Raw genomic sequence first — 16,514 nt, forward strand, 5'->3', positions numbered from 1 at the left:
GTTTTTGTGAATTGTAATGTTTATTACTTGAAGGATTTTTCTTTTATGTTTGTACAGTTTTGTGTATGTTTTTAGTAGTGTGGATGCTGCGTGAATGTGGTCTAAAGTAAATATGTAGATCATTGTTATAGTGACAAACGCCGTACGAAGTAACGTGAGAAATTTGTAATACACTGTGAATGAAGACGACGGGGAATTTTGTATTATAGTGTGTCAAGTATGTTTATGGTAAAGGGAAGCTAATTTCAGTGTAAATGAAAACAGTTAATAATGTAAAGTATAAATAAAGTACCAGAATGTTAAATATTTTGGAAAAAAGTACAGTTCGAGTGTGTTGTTTATTGATTTGTTAGTCATGAAAAAAGCGCGCTAACACAGGAGAATAATATTTTTTTTTTTTTTGCCTTAATGTAGACTGAGCAATCAGAACAGAGTATTCTTCACGCATCTCTTCTCTTGCAAACGGAGAATGCTTACACCAATCTAAGAAGTCAGAGCCCAACCTTTCAATGGTACGGTCGTGTGTAGTATGAGCTCCGAAGGAAGTAGTTGTTTGCCAGTTTCATGTCTACATGTGCTACATGTCTGAACAGTGCCTTACAGTGAAGGTAAATAAATTCATTCATAGCGGTATCAACGAGCAGCAATACGGCAGGGCAGCGCTGCCAACTTACACGACAAGCGGGGACCCTGAAACTGGGACGGCGGCAGACGGAGGAGGTCTGACACGTTTGTTAGAACTGTTTTGTGTGTGTGTGTGTGTGTGTGTGTGTGTGTGTGTGTGTGTGTGTGTGTGTGTGTGTGGGCGCCCGAGCAACTAGCACACTTGAACAGAGAGGAGGAGTAGATCAGGTTGTTCCCGCTCGTCGGCTCCGTTGTGAGCCGCGGAGCGCTCCCTGCTCCAGGGAGCCGTGTCGCTCGCTGTGACCATTCAAGTGGGCCGGCACGCCGGCAAGCGTTTTGATGTGCCAGCTGCGTCTTACAAGATCGACAACCTCATACTCTTAGCTGCTACGATGTGGTGACATGCTAGACCAGGAAATACGATGTTCAGGAAATAAGTAAGAAACAACTGTTTTACAAGAAGTTGCATATTAAATTTATTGGGCCTCTGTAGCTCGACATTTTCTTTTCATTACAATGTCGGAAATATCAGGCGTCAAAGTGTTCGCAGCATTAATGCGGAGGATGGACTACATTGTTGCATCCTGAAGAAACGATCGTTCCTTACTTTTTACTCTTTTCATTGCTGAGAAAAGCTGCTCACAACAATATGTAGATCCAAAAATGCAAATGATCTGAGGGGTACTGTTGTGAAGCTTGGGAAATGTTTTTCGCTGTAATGAACAATACCATCGTGACAAATCCAACGTGTTGTAGTACCTCTCTTTCAACAAAGTTGAATTTTGGAAATCAATAATCTCCAATTGAAGTGACGATGACAAATCATGGGGGAAACTGAAAAAGGAGTACTGAACACCTTAAGTTCCATTTTCAAACTAGTGAGGTCTTGGAATCGTGTTTCAAACGACGTGATGAGCTGCTTTCACTTTGCTTGGTAATAGCCGAAAGTAGTACCTTCAGGTAGTTTTAAAGAAGCAAGACGATTGAAGAACGTTAAATGTCCACTACTCATCTGCCTTTCAAATAAACGTTACTTTTCCATGAACGCTTTGATCTGGTCGTGCATGTCAATGATTAGCTGCTCTTTGCCTTGCAATGACAGATTTAAATTATTCAGATGCATAGTTATGTCAGCTAGGAACGCCAGGTCTGACATCCATTTTATATCTTTCAGACAACGAATTTCTTCCCGTTTCATTTCGAGAAAAAGGGATATTTCCTCACGAATGGCAAAGAAAACATCAAGAACTTTTCCCCGACTCAGCCAACGAACCGTACTGCGGTAAGGTATATCCTCATACTCCGCTTCAATATCTTTCAGGAATCCTTTGAATTGGCCATGGTTCATACCGTGACGCCGCACAAAATTCACACACTTCACGACATCTTTCATTACGCCACCTAGCTCTACTGTTTCAGCACATTGTGCCTCTTGGTGAATAAAACAATGAAGAGTCAAAATGTCTTTCCGAATTCGTCCCTGAGTTTATTTTTCAAACGAGAAGCAAAACCTTGGTGACGCCCGATCATTGTTGGTGCACCGTCTGTCGCTACAGAACGGAGCTTATCCCACGGCAAATTCATATTGTCCACTGATTCACAAACAGCTTCAAAAATGTCACGTCCTGTTGCGGTGCAATCGAGTGCTACCACATCCAAGAGTTCTTCAGTTACTTGCAGCTCCATGTCGACACCACGCACAAAGACTGCAAACTGAGCACAGTCCGATATGTCGGTGCTTTCGTCCAGCGCTAGCGAAAATTCAACAAAGCTCTCCGCCTTTTCCTGAGCTGTGTCTCTAAATCCGCTATCATGTCCAGAATTCGACGAGACATTGTTTGCTTCGACAGGCAAACCCCTTCAATTACCCATTCAATTGCCTCCAACTCCCTTGGAAACAGACATTCTGCAACTGATACCATGCACGATTTTACGAGTGGTCCTACCAAAAACGGCTTGCCACTCGTCGCAATAATGTGAACGACCCTGTAGCTTGCTCGAATTTCAGATTCAGTAGTGTTTTCTCCGCATTCATTCACCTGAAAATTATAAACGCATTACAGAACACGAACTATGTTGCACGTTTTGATACCATCCGTATTATGAAACCGTTTTTAAACATACTTCTTCTGGTAGGTCGTTCTTAAGCCTGGCTACCAGTTCTCTGCGTGCAACGCCTTCTACCTAATCGTAGTGCGCTGCGTGAAGACGTGTATAATGTCGTTGTATATTGTACCTCTTTGCAGAATTAAATACCTTAAATGACATACAACACACTGCGGCGACCATCCCTCTCAACGAATAGAAAGATATCCTCCAACAGAGGTACAGGGCTACCGCTTCTGTCATAGCTGTCATTGAACACGGATTATTGCGTCGGTTGCGACTGCATGCGGCCAGGGGGCAGTGAGTTCGCTTTCCCCCTCCACGCGGGCTCCGAGCTGCCGCAGTGAGCGCTCCGGAGCGCTCCGGCTCCCTGGAGCTCGGTTGGAACAGCCTGGAGTAGATGTTAAAGTAAAAGAGGAGGTTTTTGAGGATGTTTCTTTGTTATTTACGGACGGTGAAGTAGACTTTGCTTCAAGTACGTCAGTTGATGTAACTAGTGGAGACAATGAAGATCCTGAAAGTCACATTAAGCCGGCCAGAGTGGCCGAGCGGTTCTAGGCGCTACAGTCTGGATCCACGCGACCGCTACGGTCGCAGGTTCGAATGCTGCCTCGGGCATCGATGTGTGTCATGTCCTTAGGTTAGTTAGGTTTAAGTAGTTCTAAGTTCTAGGGGACTGATGACCACAGCAGTTAAGTCCCATAGTGCTCAGAGCAATTTGAAAAAAAGTCACATTACGCATGAAATCGGTAACAATCAATTGCGTGATGACAATATTGGTAGTGTTACTGAATCAAATGTGGATACCAAATTTGGAATAGTACCGAAGGAAAATGATAAACAGGGAACAGTAAAGCAGAAAATAGAACAAAGAAGATATGTTTGCAGCATTAATGGATTCTATGAAAGATGGACATACTAATTTGGCTGAAACAACTGATCAGAACATCAATGGAAAACTTGAAAAGCAGACTGCGGTTTTAAAAGATATGTGGGAAAATGATCTGAAGTCATTAGAAAGTGAAGTGGACGGCAAAATTTCTGAAGTTGAGAATAACTGCCAACAATCCACTAGAACTGTAGAAAGTGAATTAACAGATGCCTTGAAAAAAGTTGCTATTGGAAACAAAGAAAGGGCAGATGTGATAAAAGAAAGAGTGCAGAAACTAGGTCAAAATAACGGCGGTAGAGTGAGTGTGTGTTAAGATCACAAACTGTTAGGAGGTAAAATCAGTTCTAAATATGCCAAATGTATGACTGAAGTAAAAAGTGTGTCCGACTGAATGGGCGTGACAGAAGAAAATGTTCTTCAGCTAACTAACCAGGTAGAAGAGGTTGAAAACAAGTCTGGTGAGCACAGCAGTAGATTATGCCAAGTTAAAACTAACCTCAGATATGGAACTAACAGTAGTGGGTGTAGTTTTGTAGCAGCATCATCTGAAATATCATATGTCGTTAACAGGCAGTTTTCACGTTTTGATTCAACAGAAAATGTACATCCAAAAGAATTTTGGAATGACTTCGAAGGAGTTCTACCTAGTTTGTGGTCAGACAAAAAATAGGGTTCATTACCTCTCAATTCTAGGAAGAGGCTAGAATTTGGGGGGTTATCGCTACTAAACAGTACGATACTCTAGATAAATTTAAAGAGGCATTTTTTAAAGAATATTGGGGCAAGCAAAAACAAATGGAGTTGCTAAATAACTTCTGGGCTAGAGAAACGTTTAATCCCAGGAAGGAAAGCTTAAGAAAGTTTGCGTTAATGTGGACGACAAACTTTTCATATTTAACCCGAGACAGAAGAAATTGTTATGGGCCTGGAAGGTAAATTGCCCATGAACCGGCGAAACAAAATTACTGCAGCTCCTAGGGATGACGTTTATAAATTCATTGCTATTTGGAGAGAGTTGACAAGTTGTTCCATGAGGAGGAGCATGCAAATCCTAACATCAGACCACCAAATAATGCAGAACCGCGGCAGAATGTAAACGTTAACAGCATTGGTGTGTACCCCGGAAACAGCAGGAGGTGGCGCTACCCAGCAAATGATAGGCGAAATAATGGGGAGCAGGTGCGCAATTATCGGCCGTACTCTCCGGTGCGAGAGGATTATGATGCGCCAAGGCGACAGCAAATGGTGGTAAACTTAAGAAATGGTACAGAATCCGTTAAGCTAAATGCCGTCTGTGAAAGGGCTAGCGTTTACAAGATGGGAAGTAGTAATTTGAACCCGCTAGTAAAACTCTTTGTACGTGTTAGAACTAAACAGACAGGGACTGTAAGAGGAGCAGAAGAAGGTAATAACAGACGAAACGAGCTATATGCACATCTGTACATTTAATGGAGGTCTAGGAGATTTTTTGGACAGACATAAAATAAGCACTGTATTGCAGACGAAACAGGTGATGAATTAGCGGAGAATGTCCTTAGCAACCAAGTTGAAGTCTAGTAATGTTCTGGGGAAGGAATAAGTACAGAAGCTGCAGAATTACAAGAGATTGGTGATGTCAGTATAGAAGACATACTATTGTCTATAAATGACGACATTTGTGAGGCTATAAAGGAGAGGCAGGTAAATGGTGACCAAAATGGCGGTCAGCCAACTAATCGTGGAAAAGAGAGAGAGAGAGAGAGATTGGGGGGGGGGGAAGAAAAGGGAGAAGGGCGAAAGGCCGGAAAAAAATTTTGAGCTGTCATTAGTGGACAGAATAAATAGTATGGGGGAGAAAAGTGATGTGGGTAATTCTGCAAAAATCTGTGTAATTTCTGGAAACAGGCAAGATTTCGATAGAAGAGAGGTTGTGAACGATTTTTTGGAGCAGGGTTCTGACACCAACAATAAAGGGAAGGTGTTGAGTCAGCCAGTAATCAGTCTGTAAGTGTGTAACGAAGAAGAGCAGTGTTTGGCAGATAGTGGCAGTGGTTTATGTGCTGTGGGTAAAAGTTGGTTAGGATCGTTGCCAAATAGAAATGAAGTTGTAATAATGCCAGTAACGGGGCTGCAGATAACGGTAGCTACAGGAAAAGTTAAAAAACCTGTTAAACACGAAGTTCTGTTGCCAGTAAAAATAAATTGTGTACTCCATGACTTCCTTATAATCCCTGATCTATGTATAAAAATGCCAATTGGTGTAGATTTCTTTAACCAGTACAAAGGGAGATTAAGTTTGAATGAAAATGTAATTTTTAGAAAGTAATAGAAAATGACTTAACATTTAAACTAGTTGCCCATCCAGCGGAAATAGTAATTATATTTCCTCAAAAATGTGAAGGCACGTTTTCAGAAACTCACTTTGGACTAAAAGAAAGGAAAAAAATGTGCAGGACAGGTGGTGTTTGCGCTTACCTTAATAGAGACATTTCTCAAAAATCCTTCATCCCAATTTCACCCCCTTAGGGTTATTAATTAATAATCATACAGTAATTTTTGCTCACGAATTGACCTGGCGACCGTTCAAGTTATTTTCCGTCTAAGCAGCTTATGGCTGATGGCGTTTATTTATTCTATACTTTTATCTTTCGTTACTGTGTAAAAGTAGTCGCACAGTAACAATTCGTTTACAAGTGTATCTGGATTTTTTCGTATTTTCATTATTCCTCGGAACATACGCGTTCCCAAAGTAACTGGGAAAATTAGGCGCACGCCTCATGTAAACATCCTAATTAAACGGAAGTCCAGCTGCGTTATAACTTGCGTAGTTACAGTTTAGCGCAAGCCGCACCTCGACACATGTTCAGTCATTCTGCGTGTATTTCGGGTGACCTAACACAATTATACAACCGCTGTGAAGAACCGTAATCGAGCTATGTGTGGCATCTGGAGCAGAGAACAAGTTTTTCGAGCATTTCTCAAGAGAACTTTCAGGGATTAACGATCTCTAAAACGTCGCTGCACTGCTGTTACGGTTTTCCGGCAGTGTCAGGCGGCGTGCATCGCGTCAGCCCAGAGGGAGCGGCAGGGCAGCCGGCTGTGCTGGGGGCGGAGCCTGTGCGCATGCGCCCGTCGGCTGGCTCGCCACAAAGTGTCAGGCATCACGTACCGCTCACGGATCGGGTCGGATTTATTTCAGCCACAGACGACACGAAAAGAATTTTCATCGACATGGACTTTTAGTAACTTCCAATTTGGGTAGAAAATTCGACGTTGGCTACATAGATTTTATTTTTCATTTTATTATTTGTTATTATGCAGGAAAGCTCCCGAACCAGATACGCATGTTGGGTGCGACATTACACAAGTAAAGGCAGCAGAATGGGCGTTCCGCTCCTACTTGTCTGCGTTACTTGATCCACTGTTTTTTTTACATCATCTTCACTCCCCTCCCCCCCCCCCTCCCACACACACACAGACAAAATGTGACACTGTAGTTCATCTCATATCTACTACACGTTGTCAATATTTCGAAATTCTGCCGTCCGTTACCGCTTTAACACACAGCATGTGACACAGCGTGTCCTACAGAGACTCGCATTCACGATTTATGCAGCAGTTTCCGCAGTCCATGGTCTCGTGGTTAGTGTCCCAAGTTCGATTCCCGGCCGAGTCGGTGTTTTCCCTCTCTACGGGTCTCGGCGTTTGTTCAGCCACCATCATTGCCGGTCGGTTTCACCGCCGCGCAAACCGACAAATTCGAGTGAAACAGGAGGTCTTTCTCCTACCGGCCGAGCAACCCCAAACGGGATCATCTCCCGGTCAGTTCACTTCATTTTTAGGGTTCCAGGCTAGGCGCAAATTGAGACGCATATAGCGCGTGTGGCGCGACGCAGCGCAGCGCGCGTTTTCCTAACTTCAGGGTCAAATGGGGCCGCGCAAACTGCGACGCGACGCGACTGGGACGCGACGCGACGCGCGCCTGCGCCAGGTCGCGCGGCGTTGTGGTTGCGGCACAGTTTCTCGCGACGCGCGTCACGCGAGCACAGTGGGAGGGGGCGAGGGAGGGGGGGGGGGGGAAGGAGGAAGGCAGTCCTGCCGTGTGCTCACCCCGGCATGGCGCGTATGGGCAGTGGAAGTATTGGCCGTCCCAAAAATACGGCCTTACTGTAAACCGAATTTTATTAACACTGAGTAGTGTTTCGTCTTTCGCCGTTTAAGCGCTCCATCTATTTACGTTACTACATAATAGTTTTCAGTTGCAAATATCTCTACAGTTCTTTTGGTTTGTTTCTTCTTTTGTCAAGAACAACTGGGGAGCCCTTAGCCAATGGCATTATTATCTTCTGCCTCCGCCATGTTTTCAGATCGTAAGAAGGGATAGACGATTCATCCTGAGGGTAGTGAATAAGGAACTAAGGAATAATTATAAAATCAAGTGATTTAGAAACGAGGCAGGAAATTAAAATAAGGGTATCTACTTGCTGCCTGTAATGCTGACGTATCTCTACGATCTGCTGCAAGAAGTCGAAAAGGCGTTATTTCCACAGCTATGACCTCTTTCTGCTTGTGATAAAACGTCGAAGATATGAAGTACGTAGCTTTCACTGTCGTTACTTGGATATAGGTGTAATAAGAGACATTATAGTATGTACCTGTGGACATTACATGTCCACTGCAAGCTAGAAACATTCGAAAAGCAGTCAGAAATAGCAGTGTTTCAATTGGCTCGCCAAGATGAGAAACAGCATTTCAATTGTTGCATGCACATTATTCAGCATTAATAAACTAATTATACAAATGGAAAAAAATGGTCGGTATTATTACGAAAGTAGGAATATCCTAAAAGAGTGTGGTGCTTAGATATGTTTAATTTCTTGAAATGTAGTGCTGACAAAGGGAGATCTACTTTCATGACAATGTTCTTCTAACTCCAGCTCACAAGGCACACATGGCCAGCGTCTGCATTCCTGTCGCCCGTATTATCCTCCGCTGCTGGCAATCCACCGACCAGTGTGTTGTGCGACAGATCAATTCCTTCCTTTTCTCAGTAACAACTATTTCATTCGCCATCACACAGTTTGGCCAGAGCAGTAGGTGAGTAACCAGCATCCGGCAGGTGCGTATTATTCCGCCTGAAGGAACGCTCTTCATTATTTTAATACTGCTCAAACAAGAGAAGCAATAAAATGCTTTGGTAAGTTTCCATTCCAGTCCCTCAGTGTTAGACACCAATGGGTTACGGGCATTCGACCAAAACTCCAACATAATTGGTAATTAATTTTTGTGTGAGTTAACCTTTTCTCATTCGAAGAAGCGTCACCATTTATGAATAACGGACACACTGATGTTGACAATTTTAATTGTACTTTGTCAAAACACAGTGTAATTTGCGCAAACTCAACAGCAGCTACTGCGGCAGAATCCTGAAACAGAGTGACTCAGAAAACAAGTAACTGGCAATCACAGAGCTCAATAGCTTACGAAAACCTCAGTGTCGGTTTGTAGTAACATAAGAGAAGAAATTTCATTTTTATTTTCATACTAGGAAAATAAAATGAGACAGGGTTGTAGCCTATCCCCGATGTTATTCAATCTGTATATTGAGCAAGCAATAAATGAAACAAAAGAAAAGTTAGGAGTAGGTATTAAAATCCATGGAGAAGAAATAAAAACTTTGAGGTTCGCCGATGACATTGTAATTCTGTCAGAGACAGCAAAGGACTTGGAAGAGCAGTTGAAACGAATGGACAGTGTCTTGAAAGGAGGGTATAAGACGAGGATAATGGAGTGTAGTCGAATCAAGTCGGGTGATGCTGAGGGAATTAGATTAGGTAATGAGACACTTAAAGTAGTAAAGGAGTTTTGCTATTTGGGGAGATAAATAACTGATTATGGTCGAAGTAGAGAGGGTATAAAATGTAGACTGGCAATGGCAAGAAAAGTGTTTCTGAAGAAGAGAAATTTGTTGACATCGAGTATAGATTTAAGTGTCAGGAAGTCGTTTCTCAAAGTATTTGTATGGAGTGTAGCCATGTATGGAAGTGAAACGTGGACGATAAATAGTTTAGACAAGAAGAGAATAGAAGCTTTCGACATGTGGTGCTACAGAAGAATGCTGAAGATTAGATGGGTAGATCACGTGACTAATGAGGACGTATTGAATAGAATAGGGGAGAAGTGGAGTTTGTGGCACAACTTGACTAGAAGAAGGGATCGGTTGGTAGGACATGTTCTGAGACATCGAGGGATCAGAAATTTAGTATTGGAGGGCAGCGTGTAGAGTAAAAATCGTAGAGGGAGACCAAGAGATGAATACACTAAGCAGATTCAGAAGGATGTAGGTTGCAGTAGGTACTGGGAGATGAAGCTTGCACAGGATAGAGTAGCATGGAGAGCTGCATCAAACCCGTCTCAGGACTGAAAACCAGAACAACAACAACAACAACAACAACAACAACTAGGAAAATCTTGTTTCGCTAGCTGTCGGTAACTCAAGAAATTAGTACCAATGGAGTCAAAAAAATAAGAAGGGAAGTACAAGTACTGATATATCGCCAAAGATAAAGTTCCCTGTGTTTACGAATTAGGAAAATACTCTCCTTGTGTGCTATCATTCGCCAATCTTTCGTTTCGATGTCTCGAGCGGTTTAGGAGATAGGAGAGATGTTGCGCGTATTTCATTCTCGTCTCGCGGGCGTGAGACTGGAAGTGAGCGCGCTACATAGGATCCGTTTTCTCGAGATCGGAGGCAGATAGAGACCTCCTCCCAAGTCTAAACAAAAATTCAACATGTTGGCTAAATTTCAAACGCAACAACATATGGTGTAACCAAACGCAAAATCGTAGCGACCCTTATTTTTCATTGCAGGCTTTTCGAATTTTGCGTAGCGTCTTACTATAATGTGTATATCGAAATAAGTATGACAATTAGCGAGATGATGGGCACTTCGCCAGGAAGCTGCCATATAACGCTACAAGCAAGTAAAAAATGAAATATTTTTAGCGAGTAGTTTCTGTAAAATCGTTTGAGAAAGAGTACAGTGTGCGCGCGCTTCGTTTCTGTCGGCGGAGAGCGCCGTCAGCCGGCGCGTGCAAAACACGTGCACGCGTCTCGACACGCGTTGGACACGCGCGGCGTGCGTGATTCGTGCGCGTCGCGCTGTAGCGTCGTGTCGCGCCTCAGTCCGCGCCTAGGCCTGAAGACGGCCCTTCCTCAGCAACGGGTGGGCTGGCACCAGCGGGGCTCTGGTGGGAGTGTCGTGGACTCAGTGGCGGCAGGAACGCACTGCGGTAGCGTGGAGCAGGAAAGAGGACGCTGGCCGCCAATCGACGAACCACACTCACCACAAAACCGTACAATTTGTGTTGTCAAAGTACGCCAGCATGTCAACAATTACATTATTTATACGATCTGAAGGAAACTGTAGTTCCACCCGTAACCCGTAAATTTTAAGTGGTCCCAGTGTTTCCTGTTACGAATGTACCGGTATACTCTCATCTGCATAATTGTTAATTCGTTACATCGCCCCTTACGCGTAGCAATGAAATCTAAACATGAAGTACTAAAATCTAATATTGCGATGCATAATGTAGCAGGAATGAGTTACCACCTGCACTTTACGGTGTGTGGTGGAGGGTATTTCGTGCACCGAGGCCATTCTACTCGGCGCCTCGCTGGCTTCCCGCCCACCCCCGCCGACCATCACCAGCGTGGCCGCGTGACGTCACCTCCCGCCGCTGCCGACCCTGAACTGGCGACACGCACTTAGCTGCACCCACCGCGCGGACGCCCGCTTCCTGCCGACAAACCGCAGTGCCGCAGTGCAAGCGTGTCTCCTCGACGCTTTCAGGCCTGCAGCGAAATGAGCGAGACGAGAAAATTCGAGAAACTGCAGCCTACACACGGGCTTAGCGCCGATGACGCCAGCCACGTACCACTCGCGAGCGGCACAGCGAAGGCGGATGGGAGGAGTCAGTGGTACCAGAGTACCCTCTGCCACACACTGCCACGCGCCTTGCCGGCACGTACATACAGACTTAGGTGTTAGACGTGCAAGTTTGCTGAAAGTCCTACAGCGGCATGAGGTACAGTGCAGAGGTCTCACAAGTCACAACCAGTATAAACCCCACCCCACGCCCGATTCTGTCAAGACTACAACTCGCACTTGTACTACACGTGTAATCGATTACTTTACAAATGCGCCACTGTCTCGAATATTTGACGTTATGCATGGAAGCGAGAGAAACTTTTGAGAAGGTTTGAGATAATGTTCAAACTTTGTTGCAAGTTGCCAAGTGCTGTCATTCCCAGACGATGGAGGAACGTATCGTGGGTTATTTGGGCTCCACGAGATGCGATGGCAATCTCCGTATCTGTCTCGTTCAGCGTAATACTTGTCTCGCTGTAAGAGGGCTTTAAACACAAATTTGTACCTCTTAGCGAGCAGTTTACGACATAACTTTTAAATTCGCCCGATAGCAGCGTGAAATACTGAGAATAAAATTTTTGTTGCCTCCAGAAGTCGTTTGAGACGCCTTAGTTAACGCCATAGGTTCACCTACGTAACTATTTGTAAGAGGCTCCTACAGACGACGTGGGCCGTTTCTAGTTTGATGTAGGCTTGTCCATAGAAACGAATCTTATTTAGCCAAGACGGAGTCCGAAGTATCCTACTTACTTCACCAGAGTACTTTCAGTCACAGTTTCACTTCTAAACATGGAATAAAATTTCCAGAATGAAATTTTCACTCTGCAGCGGAGTGTGCACTGATATAGAACTTCTTGGAAGAGTAAAACTGGGTGCCCGACCGAGGCTCGAACTCCCGACCTCTGCCTTTCGCGAGCAAGTACTCTACCACCTTTTTTTTTTTTTTTTTTTTTTTGCATTTTGTTTGTTGTGTTTGTTCGTTGCGGACGTCACATGAAATTCGGTCAGGTTCGTTTGTTGATCGTTGGACTGAGTTTTTTTTATTGCAGAGGCCAAACACCTCTCTGACCGAACACGCTGAGCTACCGTGCCGGCTTACCTGAGCTGCCGAAGCACAACTCAAAACACCTCCTCACAGCTCTACTTCCGCAGCAGAGCACTTGCCCGCGAAAGGCAAATGACCCGAGTTCTCGACTCTCGGCCCGGCACACAGTTTTAATCTGCCAGGAAGTTGCGTGCAATAAAATTTGTTTCGCGAGAGGCCGTGTCTGAGGGAACAAGTAATTTTCTTTCATTTCTATCCTGTCACTTAGTAGCAAGCTGAGTTTATTGTACCTAAATGAGATGTGAAATGCATGTTCCTGCCTTCTCAGATCACTACAACGAGAAAATTTGTTTTGAGATTAAACTGAGTACATGCTGTCAATTGTAACAGCTGTCTGTACTTTGCCGCTCTTTATACTGAATTCAACTATTAGTACCGGCAATAGTTGCAACATCTTTTGCAAACAAATCTTGCACTCTTCAGACAGCACGGGGCGACTGCGCGTCGTCCCCGCCTGCTGCTGCGCCCGCACGCACACCCGCCCGCCCTGCCGTGGGAAAGCGACTGAGCGCCGCCTCGCCGTCCCACAAGCGGCGGGCCGGGGCAGCGGCTCTCAGGTCACGTGACCCCCCCCCCCCCCCGGCCACCTCCAGCAGCGAAAGCCGCAAGCCACGACCTTGGCGCTTCGTGACTAGAGATGGGTCGAACGCGTTCATTCCCGTGAACTACTTCATTCATTTCACTCTTTGCCGTGAAGCGTTCAAATGAAGTAGTTCATTCACGAAGTACGGAAGCCTGGCGAAGTTGCCCAGTTCGCCGCTCAGCCGCGGCTACGCTCGCTTCGCCTCGCTCGTACAATAAAGCTTCGTAATACTTGATAATTTTACCAACAGATGGCAGAACTATGCAGTAACGTGCACGCAACGTTTTACGCTCTTACAGCGTCTCAGAACTTAAATAGAGCATGGTCGAATGGGACAAAGGAAAGATAAACAGAGAAGCCTGTCAAATATAAAGAAGGTATTACATTTAATCTTGCTCGACATTTTGTCATGAAGCGCCCAAAAAAGTCTTTATCTGCCAAGTGAAACATTATTTGTTGTATTCATGGATTGAAAACTAGGGCTACCAACGAAATGCAGTCCAATTTTATGTTCCTTTTAAAATTTAATCCAAAATAGAATGTGTATGTTTACCACTGTCACAAAGTCTATATATCTACGTTAAGAAATTATTCAGAAGTTTTCCTGTAGATTTTATTTTTTTTTGAGAATAATAACCCTCCAGATTCACAACAGTTTAAACTGTCACCTGTAGTCATTGGTACGCTTTCAGGTAAAATCCCTCTTTCCGTGTTATTAACAAGCCTTTTATTTTCATTTTGGCTGTGCGTGCTCACACAGCCAGCCTCTTCGTTTGTATCTGTAATATTCATTGGTCCGCAAGCGCTGCCAACGGTAGGCTACCGGTAGACGCGAAGCATAACTGAACTGCACAAATAGTCAGGGGTAATCATGTCAGCACTGCAGGAAGCAGCTTCCCCTCGCCCCTCACCTTCACAAGCCATCGCAAACCTATCGTTTCCAACAAACGCCGCGCGATTCGTCGACAGGCAGTAGAGGGGGAACTGAAGTGAAGGGAGAATGAGTGACGTAGCGCCGATGTAATGGGATGAGGGAGAGGGGAAGAGAGTGAGTGAACTAGAAAGAAGTATGGAGTGTGTTATCTGTGAAGAGTTTGAAGTACCAGTTCATTGAAATTGAGTGGTTAGTTCACACTTCACTGGAGTGAAGCGTTCATTTGAACGACTCATTCACGAGCTCCCCATCACTATTCGTGACAGCGTTTCATTCCCTTTTCCGAGAAGTGAGCACACGCAACGCTTACTGCGACAGAACGCTGCCTAACGAACAAACAACTCCGTCGCTCGCTTCTCCCTACGTCATCGCCTGTATTTTCAGTAGTTATTTTGATTTCAGTCTTAACCGAGAAGCTCATAGGTCACAAGTACATAACGTAATTAATTCGCATGATCTGGCCATTCATCTTATAGCGATTCAGTTGACTGCCTGCTGCCCTGGTGTCCATGCAAGAGCTTAAAATTTTCTGTCTGCTCCTATGTACTGCTCAAAGTACGACGGTCGAAATGTTTATTTTGCAGCAGCAGTTTTTGCAGTAAGCGGTAGTAATTTTTAACAGTTCGTAATAAGAGGGTGTCATCTGTGCTGTGACTGGCTGAGGCAGAACACACTGAGCAGTCGCCGTATTAGGGTTTATACTATCGGCGCTTTGGTGGCACATTTGCTCACTTTGTATTGAAACTTACGTCCAAAGCAAAAAACTCCACTGAACACTCGATATACCTGCGCAATTTCTTACAATACAACGGCGCAAAATAACGGAATACCAAAACGTCATCCCCATAAGCTGCAGTTACTTTAGGGTCAAATACCAAGTTTAATTTCCGCCGCTTCAGTGTAACCACAGTAAGGCCAACACTGTGGATCACCGCACAAAACTGTTGACGTCATAGTAGTTTTGCACAGTCCTGTCTGAAAAATTTCGTTCCACAAAAGCCACGTTCATAAACTTTTGCATCAGCTGAAAACACTGTACTATTCGTCATGTAAAGAGTGGGTATTGCATTACATAATGCGAGAAAAGACACTACCACACCAATTACTACACTTTTTTCAAGACCTTCCCAGTGACCTCTGCTCGTGTTGAGACAGTATTTGACTGCCGTGTCCTCTACTGAGTCCTGACTACTGGACCGACGTAAGGGGTCGTGGGTTCCCTCCCAGCAGTTGCTTTCCTGCTCAGAAATCCGCGCCCCGCCGTGGTGTGTCAGAACGTGGCGGTATCTGCTGGACCGCGGCCTGGGAATTATTTTTCCATTTTTCATTATTATTCACTATCGTTGTTGGTTCGAGTGTTTAGCTTTGCTGCCACTCGTTCTCGGCCGACGATAAACTGCTACAAAGATAATAAACCTCAAATAAAAATTTGATTAATAAAAAGATAAAAAATCAGCTCCTTATTCTCATATCAAGTAGACAGACTTTCACCCCAATTAATTCTGAGACGACAGGTAAGACTGCGTACTTCCGCAGGTGATGTACATCGAAGATACCCCTAAAATATAGATACGCTTCTCGTCCAATTTCGCATCAAGAACTTACTTACATTTCACCATGCAATATGCAACAAAGTTTTCCAGATGAATCATTCATATAATTTATGCCACACAACATTTTCACCGTGTACATGATTACGGCGCGATTCACTCTTAAGAGCCTGGCAGAAGGTTCATCGAATTCCCCTGCGACTAATTCTTTCCCGTTATACTTTCCCAAGAGCGCGCGAGAAAAATGCACACTTCAAGACGTTCCACGACAACTTTAATTCTCTTGTTTTATTACGATGGTCTTTTCACTCTATGCAACGAAATATTCTCGTATTGGTAGGACAAAACTGGTGACTGAAATTTCGTGAAAAGATCTCGCCCCGACGAAATAGCGTTTCACTTATTGTCATCGCAACTCGCGTGTCATATCCGTGGCACTTTCTCCCCTACTTAGTAATAAAACAAAACAAACTGTCCTCCTTTGGACTTTTTCGATGTTCTCAGTCAATCGCATCTGGTAAGCACCCCTTCTCCACAGCAAACATTCCGAACGAGGAGACGTCAAGGGATCACCAATTTAGTAGCGTGGTGTCGGCCGTCTCTCCAGTAGCTCTATTGTATCTACTAAGTGTTCTGCCAATAAAATGCGCTCTTTGGTTCGCCTTCACAACAACATTTTCTGTGTGTTCTTTCAAATTTAAGTTGTCCGTAATGGTAATTTCAGTCGGTTTTGCATATAGCTTAACACGTCATTATGTAGGATCAGTTGCGAGTATTCGTACAAACAAGTTACCGTCTCCAAATCATTTT

General features: G+C 44.3%; 1 protein-coding gene across 1 annotated transcript in view; it reads right to left on the bottom strand.

The window, feature by feature from the left end:
• LOC126159884 (uncharacterized) overlaps positions 1-16,514 on the bottom strand; it is a 533,313-nt gene that overhangs the window by 48,523 nt on the left and 468,276 nt on the right. The gene's annotated exons all lie outside the window — the stretch shown is intronic.

The sequence above is a fragment of the Schistocerca cancellata genome, unplaced genomic scaffold (assembly GCF_023864275.1).
Source record: "Schistocerca cancellata isolate TAMUIC-IGC-003103 unplaced genomic scaffold, iqSchCanc2.1 HiC_scaffold_1148, whole genome shotgun sequence".
NCBI lineage: Eukaryota > Metazoa > Arthropoda > Insecta > Orthoptera > Acrididae > Schistocerca > Schistocerca cancellata.